This window comes from Sinocyclocheilus grahami, unplaced genomic scaffold (genome assembly GCF_001515645.1).
Source record: "Sinocyclocheilus grahami isolate Dianchi unplaced genomic scaffold, SAMN03320097.WGS_v1.1 scaffold283.1, whole genome shotgun sequence".
Classification (NCBI taxonomy): Eukaryota; Metazoa; Chordata; class Actinopteri; order Cypriniformes; family Cyprinidae; genus Sinocyclocheilus; species Sinocyclocheilus grahami.
In genome coordinates, this window is record NW_015505462.1 from 1681496 (window position 1) to 1690973 (window position 9478).

Genomic DNA, 9478 nt, shown 5'->3' on the forward strand with positions numbered 1-9478 from the left:
TATATATATATATATATATACACATTGTATATAAATATACAATAAGTAATGATAATTTGGTCTTGGAGAATTGGATGAGACATGCTTGAATTTATGTTGAAATATCTGACTTCTGATTGCTGACTTTGGCATCGTTACAAAGAATCATATCTCAACCATGTTAATCCAACATGTTAGGTGTAATGTATCACTATACAGTGGCTGTAAGTTGGGACAACACATCAGCAGGGTGGCCACGGAAGTGCTCAGTCATTTAAAAAGATGTTTTCTTATTTGAATTCAGCCATAAAAATGCACATCTTCATTCAAAGAGTATACAGCAAGGGCCAGCCGGGGCGCATCAGAGTGCACCAAAGGGAATGTCAGCGAACACCTTGAAACCGCCTTCATTTGTCACAATCAGATTCTTGGCCCCTCTCATGCTTTTTGTATTCTGTGCAGTTAGGGCAACAAGCTCGCAGGGACAAATCGCTTATCCCTGATTCCCAACAGCTCCGCACAACATCAATAATGGCAGTGTTTAAAGGGGTCATATGATGTTGCTAAAAAGAACATTATTTTGTGTATTTGGTATAATGTGTTTATGCTGTAAAAAAGGTAAAAAAAAAACATTATTTTTCACATACTGTATATTATTGTTTCTCCTCTATGCCCCACCTTTCTGAAACGCGTCAATTTTTACAAAGCTCATCGGTCTGAAAAGCGAGGTGTGCTCTGATTGGCCAGCTATCCAGTGTGTTGTGATTGGCCGAATACCTCAAGCGTGTTACGGAAATGTTACGCCCCTTACCATACTGTGATGCCGTGTCCCGGAGCGACGAGACAAAACCAATAAAACCCATTATAAACGAGGCATTTGTTGGATCCAGTGGGGACATATTTACGGATTATAATGACTTATACTGTCTTTTTACGTGTTGCATTGCATCGCGGCGCGTATACATAAAACCATATCTGTATTTGTGATCGGCGAAATTACAAACTTCAAACGCTACTGTACACTGCTCAAAACTCGTGTTTGAATCATCAGTGGCAAATTCTTTAAATATAAAAAATGTACTTACAGTCTGTGAGTCAGAAGAGCCGGCATTGTAGTCTACTCTCCCAGGATCAGGAAACAGTCCTCCATAAAATGCACTGGATACATCTGAATATTTGGGTTGAACTGTTCTGGAACAGTGTTGTAAATACAACTTAGCCACTGATTTCTAGTCGTGTCCTCTTTTGGAATGCCAAACAAAGTAGTTTCGCTTTCACAACGAAACACAGCGTCACACACGGCAGGCTAGCGTGAGCGGCAACCAGTTGCGAAGTTGATGTATTTCCTCAGCGACCAGCACGGATCAGCTCCAGGCATAATGAAGTGGATATCATCCTCTTTTGGAAGGCCAAACAAAGTAGTTTTGCTTTCACAACAAAACACAGCATCACACACGGTGGCCTAGAGTGAGCAGAGGCCGGGGGCTAGAGTGAGGAATGGCCGGAGAGCTAGAGTGAGCAGAGGCGGCGGGCTTGACGAAGGAGCGTCCGGAGGGCTAGCGGCAACCACATTTTGACGACCCCGGGCGATCCAGCACGGATCAGCTCCAGGCATGACGAAGCGGATATCGTCCTCTTTTGGAAGACCAAACAAAATAGTTTCACTTTCACAACGAAACACACAGCACCTTCACAACATGGCGGCACGCAACAATAATACTACAGCGAGAATAAAAGTTACGCCTTCTTTCTTTGCGTGAACATTTGGGCGGCGTTATGCAAATCTTCCCACATCGTGACGTAGATATGTGGGGGCATGTTAGAATGAGCCGTTTTAGGTAAGCGTGGTTGACTCTTAAATTTTATAAAGAATATCTCTTTGGATTTGAGACGTTAGTCTTTGCAACTTTACATATCTTCTTTATGCACCAAGAGCTTGTAACACTCCAAAGAGAAAGGAAAAATTGAAATAGCATCATATGACCCCTTTGACATAGCCTGTGCTCTCATTATCAATGGCAGCAGTCTAGACTCTTTATCTGTGAGAGAACATTTCACTTGTTTGAGGTGTTTTGCAATTTTCTCATGCAGGGACAGGAGCTTTGTTGTCAAAAACCTAGATATTTTATTGTATCCAAAACATTTGTTTAGTTTGTAGTTTAAACACCAAAACTTTTTATTAACAATTTCCAAATCCATTTGTCCTGTTGTCAGAAGTATCCTCACATGAATATAATGAAACAGTGAATTTTCAGTGATTTTTGAGTCTAATTGAAAAAAAGCTTAAACCAGCCTAAGGTGGTTTTCTAAATGGTTTAAGATGATCAGCCTGATCACCTGAAAATTGTTCAAAATGTCTCTAAAACCAGCCAGCAGGCCAGCCAAATCAGTTTTGCCTGGCTGGGAGACCAGCTAACTAAGGCTGGTTTAAGCTGTTATATTCAGCAGATTTTGCCAATACCAATTAATCAACAAGTAGACCTTTGTCACTAGAATAATTCAGTTACCGTAAAATGAGCAAAAAGCTTAGATATAATATTAGATATACAGTAAATGTAGATAGTAGTTATGACAGAGCTAACTATAAAAGTTACAAAAAACAGTACTGGCCAATCAGGATGACGTGAAATTGTTGCGTTCGTCTTGAATTTTGTGCTGTTAGGGACATCAGTTTTCTCAGGTTGTCTGTGTTTAGTTTGGACAGCCACTTGTAAACATCCATTTTTATAGCCCTGAAGTTATGTTCTGCTAATTAGTGTCCAGTTTTGCTGGTCACATCAGTCTGAAACAACAGTTTGTGTGCCACATTTTAGTAATGCAAGTAACTGCCTGTATAATTCTAAGGGTCAGATAGAGGGGAGTTACTGTCATGAAAACTAAATTATGAATAGAGAAAGTTAGATTAGATAACCTTTGCTTGAGGCTACCTTCTGGGAAGGGCTTACAATTCCATTTTTTTGGGATTACATAGTTTGTTGGAGAATATGAGCTGCTTATTATCATCTTAGAGATGTTTGCTGAAAGTGTGTGTCAGTGAAGGGACACTTATGATTTGTAAATATGTGGTCATCATATCAGATGTAAAGAGTAATCAATAGTATCACCACTAGCCCTAAAGGCTATATGCAACAGAAGTGTATTAAAATGAAACTAGTTTCAGGAATCAATCTCTACAGCCAAATGTATTTCAGGTAAAATGATGTAACTGTAAACATTCCTATGTATTAGTAAGTGGATTTATATCTGGACATCCTTAATAAAAGTAATTATTAATTAGTTGACTTACTGAGAATGTAAAGACTCTGGCAAAGATTGTTAAGTAAATCAAAGTGACAGAATAAAATGTAAACAGGTAAACTCATATAACAAAAATATCTTAATTTACATGACCATGTTGAAAACATATGACTGGGACTCGGATCAAGTAGTTTGTTTGTTAAAGAAGTAGTTTGTAAAATCTGTTCATTTAAATGAACTGTCCAAATAAACTGATTTACTAGAATGAATTATTTTAGTACTGAGAGAGAGGACAATTTTGGACGACCAATGAGTGAATCATTGACCAGAATGAATCAGACTCTTCAGTTCTGAGATTGCGGTTTAGGTGAGTGCCTTTCAAGCAATGGACTGCATCTCAAAATACAGGAACAGAAATAAATTATTTTAGGGGAAATTGGGCTAAAAGCTCATAATTATTGCACACTGAGTATTCCCTCAGATCAGACATTATCTAAGCAGTCTTTTAACACTGAAAATAAATACTATAAGATCAAAGGCTTAAAGATGTTTGTTTGTGTCTTTACTCTGTTTTAGTGGCTTTACTCTGAAGGTGGGTGACTATTTTTCTTACACTGGGTCCTTCTGAAACCCTTAGAGAGAACTAGCTTAGCCCTGTGGTTTATCTCATGCACAAATGTCATATCCTTATGCAAGTTCCAAAAAACCCAATGGTGACAGCCAAAAATCTGCAGGTAATATAAGAAGAACGTCTCAGGTTACGTATGTAACCATGGTTCCCTGAGTAGGGAACGAGACACTGCATCCTCTAGGGGTCACTATGGGGAACGCCTCGACGTGAACCGTGTCTGAAGCATACATTAAAAAAAAACACCAACAACATGTTGGCCGGCGACAGCCTATGACGTCACTACCGGTGCGACTATAGTATAAATAGGCGCTGGGAGAACATGCCATCCGCTTCTTCGTCTGAAGCTTGCGTCCGAAGCATGGCAGGAAGCTAGAGGACGCAGTGTCTCGTTCCCTACTCAGGTAACCATGGTTACATATGTAACCTGAGACGTTCCCTTTCAAGGGAACTTCGAACTGCGCCCTCTAGGGGTTGCTATGGGGAACAGTATACCCACGCCACCATGCTGAGGGCAGTGCATGCCAAACCACAGGCGAGCACAAAGTACCAACTCTACCAAATCTTTAAGCGAGTTGCCCCTGGGACGTTAGACGGCTGTCAGTGACATTATCTCCTACGGCCAAAGGCCTAAGCTACATACCCCCCAAAAAACTAAAGAAAAACTTACATGTTAGGGCCAGAACTCCTGGGTAGAGCTCAAGGCTTAGAATCAGGAATAGATTCCTTTAAGGTGATACGACCAAGTGCCTAGAATCGTACTAGGTCTTGGCCTGTCACCCATGGGGCAACCGCTTGCTCTGCATGAGCTTGCTGAAGGAACTGTCTCAACAGACCCCTAGTAGCAACACCCTGTTAAAGTAGGTATCCTGAGGATACATAGGTGGAGTGATGCCCAAGGTGAAACCGGGGCCTAACCGACTCAAGAAAGGGCACGAAGCCGCCGCGCATAGACCCTACCATACAGGATTTTAGGAAGAACGCAAAATGCTTAATGTGCGAACTTACCACAGTGTGGATTTTAGAAAGTGCACAGGGACTTCGCGTGCACACTTACCATAACATGGATTTTAAAGATACTGTTCTAATGGGCCCTCGTAGCACTCTGAAAGAGCAGCCCATAGATGGAAATGGTGCATCCCAAGAACAATATGTTTGAGAAGTCACCAACTCAATCTATGGAATAATGCTGGAACGGCTAGCTGTAAGTTATCTAGCTGAGGGAGCATAACACCCAGCTCTCAGCCAAGAGGATGACTAAGAAGGCCTCCACAGAAGCCTGTGATCTGACCACATAATCCAGGAAGTATGAAGCTAGAAAGGGCTATCAAACAGTCTGGATCCAGCATCGACAAGTGAGGTCATCACTGCAAAAGTCGAGAACCCGATTCTGAGTCCAGCAGAGGGGGTGCTCACCGAGGACCTACCCTAGAAAAGGACAGAAACACACAGGTCCCGGAAACACTGCAAAGAAGGCTCGGAATGCAGATGGATTCACACAACCACCAGCGCATTTTATATATTCAAAATGGATCGTACTCACCCACCATGGTTCCCGCGCAGGAGCCTTGTTCAAGAAGCAAAGCCCGAAGAAGCCTCTAGTCCGGACCATCAGTAAGGTGGTTACTATGTAAGACACAGAACCAACTGAAAACATCATAGGTCCAGCATAGGAGACTGCAATGCAGGCGCAGGAGGTTCCCCATAGCGACCCATAGAGGACGCAGTTCGAAGTTCCCTTGAAAGGGAACACTGAATTGAGTTCATTAGATGTTACCATGGAGAAACACTATGAAAAGATATTGCCATGTTTATCATGTTTCAAAAACAATAAATACAAACAAACAGCAAATTGTGTAGCTGGTGGTGGATTGCTAGAGAGCATTAGGAAAATTTGACAGCATTATTGCTTGCTTGCTCTCTACTAGCATGCTTATAATCCTAAAATAATGGGTGGGTTTTCAGTGATCTGAAACTCCAGCAAAACGTTGGTGATCATGACATTGATCAAGAACAACAGAATTAATCACAAAAACAGTGGCTGAAACTGACCATTTCAGAATGGTCATCAGGGCTCGCAAACTCGCTAGCCCGATGTACCAGGGCTCTTGTGTCTTCCAGTCAGGCTACCAAAATGTACCCGATGAGTTATCCTGAATAGTGATATAAAATTCCTTCCTTGATTGGCGTTGTTCATTCGCTTGTAGTGGTGAAATGGATCATAGGTGATCATTTGCATGTGTTTCTAAGTCTTTCCAATTTAATGTTAATCAAACAACAAAACATAGCTTTGACAAAGATTCATCTATATTTAATTTATACAGTGAACACTATGCAGTGTTATTTTACACATAATTATTACATTTCTGTATCTAAATACTACAGTTAGACCGTATTTTATTTGTAACTTTTTATATTGTATTTATCTATGCTTTATTATTGTTTATTTTGTTCTTATTTTCTAATATTTTCTATTAATGTTCTAATATTTTCTTATGACTGACTGTTCACTTGTCTTTAACAATGTTAGTCCTTTATTAGTTATGCAAATTATTATTTTTTTGCTGTGGTATCGAAGAAATGTTCCCTTTTTTTGCTTATCTGAAAAATTATCCAATCTTTGACTCAAAATCTGTAATATGATTCGAACTGTGAGTTTTGTGATCCGTTCCCCCTACAATCACTGTACAATTTTTATTCAGGTTAGTTAAAATTCATTACGGGCTACCAAAATCTGCAGAATGCCTACCAGGGATTATGAAATTTTGCGAGCCCTGGTCATGTTACTCTTGACCCCTCAGTCTTATTGAAACTCAGTGGCGTAATGTGGGGCAGACCATTCAAGCAAGACATCCCAAAATATAGGAACTAAAATAGATAATTTTTATGGAAATTGGGCAAAAACTCATAATTGCTGCACAGATTCGATAAATATTGATGAAATGCATTATGAAAATCATTAGGAAAATGATGATGACTATTCAATTCAAAATGGTGAAATTTGACTGAAAAGTTAAGCAAGAAACAGTATACAATATGTTAAATATGTTTTAACACACTCTCATCACAATTTATCCATAATCTCATCCATAATCTAATTTGTATGTTTTCGTACAATCTGCATATGCTCCTAAAAACTGTACATTTTTGTACATACAAATTCATACAGATTTGTCCCCAATATAGAAAAACTTTTTTTTAAGTTTTATACATGGTACATATTTTTACATATCGCATGCACCTTCACATACACTTTTCCCCCCTTTCCATTTAAAGATGTCCCCAGATAGAGGTTCTGTCTGATGTATCCAACTACTGAGGAATCCCAAACTGTAGCTAAGTAAAGCCGCACAAACACACAAACACACCCCTACCAATCGCTCATTCCAAGCGCTCTGCTGTTACACAGATTTGTCAGGAAACAGAGATACGAGGCTGAGCCGCAGAGCTCAGATTAAACCTCTTTTATCCTTCTATTCTCTCTCTGTGTGTACCAATCTGGACTGGTGGTTTGATAACACAAAATAGGCTGTAAGCAAAGATATTGATTCTCGCACTGATGGAGTGCTTCTAATACAGTACATGCAAATACTCGACTTTGTGGTGATGCTGAGTGAAGCTAAACTGAATCAGAGGAAGTGCCCGCTGCTCTGTGAAATGTGCCACATTAATTTTCCTGCCTTGACCTCAGTGGGCCCAAATGACTAGTGAGGTAATTACATTCACATTCCCGCACAACAAATTATGGCTTTGAGACATCATTAAAAGACCCAATGAAATAAAAATTGGTGTTCTGTGGCTGTTAGTCAATGTCTGTTAGCTTTGAGGCCATCTCTATTTTTTTTTAGATAAACACATTTAAAATGGACAGTCATCTTTTCTAGTAAAATGTGCAAATATTAGCTGTGATTTAAGGCAGTAAACATGTCTCAAACATTGGGAAAGACAGAAACATTTTTAATTTGGGAGGTGGTGGGATTCAAGAATTGAAGTATTATTATTATTATAAGCAAACAAAGGAAAAAAGTCAAATAGTACAGTAACTAGAATGCAATGTAAAAATGCATTTGAACTATTTGCAAATAATATTTTTATATGCACACAATCACTCTTGATCATATTGTGTAATAAGCCTAAAATGACACTTTTAATGTTTCTTGTCTCGTCACATTCAGTAGCGAAATAAATTAAATGAATTAGGAAAATTATGATGACTATTCAATTCAAAATGGTGAAATCTGACTGAAAAGTTAAGTACATGGATATCACTGTCATTTTATATTTCTTTCATAAAACGGTTGTCAAATATTAAATATTTAGTTAGTTATTACCTTATTACCTTTCATATACAGCCCTGCTGTGATTCCATTAGATTATGTTTCTTTATTAAAAGTAACAATGCATCATGAAGTCTTACATTTCAGATAAATTTGTTTAACTTGAAACAGTTTATAGTTATTTAAAAGTAGAATATTACACAGTATTGACAAAAATGGCAGGTTTTACATTAATGGTGGATAGAAGTAGGATTTGTTGGCCTATATTTAAAAAAACGTATTCTTTTCCAGTTCCTTTGAAAACTGATATGGTTTAAGTCTCTAAAAACAGATTGGTGATGTGCAGGTGCTGAGAGCCTGTAGAACCAACAATATGTCAACACCATGTATTGAGTGCTTTTCTGTGTTTCACACAAAAGCAGACTTGTCATTTCCTCTCAAAGGGAGCATGTATGTCAGGGGCGTTTCCTCCGAGGAGGCAAGGGAGGCAGTGTCTCCTCAAAAAGTTGGATGAGAAAATAATCGATATTACAAAAATAAAACAGCGCAAATATGACTAAATATGATATTAAAAGTCTAAAAGGCACTCGTTTTTATAAAGTAATACTGTCCAACAGCGACACCCGCAGGTAAAGTTACAGCGGAGGCTTGCCTCCCTTCGGTCCATTGACTTTCTACAGAGACCCCAAAGCGTGCCATGACTTTTCTGGAGGCTCATTGAAATGAATGGGGGAAAGTCACGTGAGAGGAGACAATGTCTCAGTCGCGCTATAATTGGATATGATCGGTTAAGGTTGGATGTGATTGGTTTGTGTGATAAATCCCGCCTCTTGTTTTTGTGCGAGCTCTCGGTCTGAATGAAGAAAATTATGGCCCTGCTTAGATACCACTACTTTGTGTTACGTCAAAATAAAACATGAAATGGTCTGAAAATGTGATGACTGGAGCAGTTTTTAGTGAGCATTCAGCGTGATGAAATGAAAGATATATCTTTGTGTCTGTGGCAGTGTTTGCAGAGACTTTATGATGATGACCCGAAATAAGTTGACTATTAAAAAGAACAGCTGAACATAAGCTCACAAATAAAAAATATTGGTAACATTTTACAATAAGGTGTCATTTAATGAGTTAACTAACATGAACAAACAATGAACATTTATTACAGTATTTATTAATCTTTGTTTACATTAGTTAATACAAATACAGTCGTTCATTGTTAGTTCGTGTTAGTTCACAGTGCATAAACTAATGTTAACAAACACAACTTTTGATTTTAATAATGCATTAGTAAATGTTGAAATTAATATTAACTAAGATTAATAAATGCTGTAGAAGTAGGCTATTGTTTATTCTTAGT

The 9478-nt window shown here is 38.6% G+C and overlaps 1 protein-coding gene and 1 long non-coding RNA gene across 2 annotated transcripts in view; one reads left to right on the top strand and one right to left on the bottom strand.

Moving 5' to 3' along the window:
• The window catches only part of LOC107600439 (uncharacterized), a 13996-nt gene extending 9653 nt beyond the window's left edge, over nt 1-4343 (bottom strand). The window contains exon 1 of the long non-coding RNA XR_001610810.1: nt 4333-4343. This is a non-coding gene — a long non-coding RNA (uncharacterized lncRNA). The remainder of the gene's footprint in view (nt 1-4332) is intronic.
• Nucleotides 1-9478, top strand: part of LOC107600438 (heparan-sulfate 6-O-sulfotransferase 3-like) — a 72869-nt gene that overhangs the window by 50430 nt on the left and 12961 nt on the right. The gene's annotated exons all lie outside the window — the stretch shown is intronic.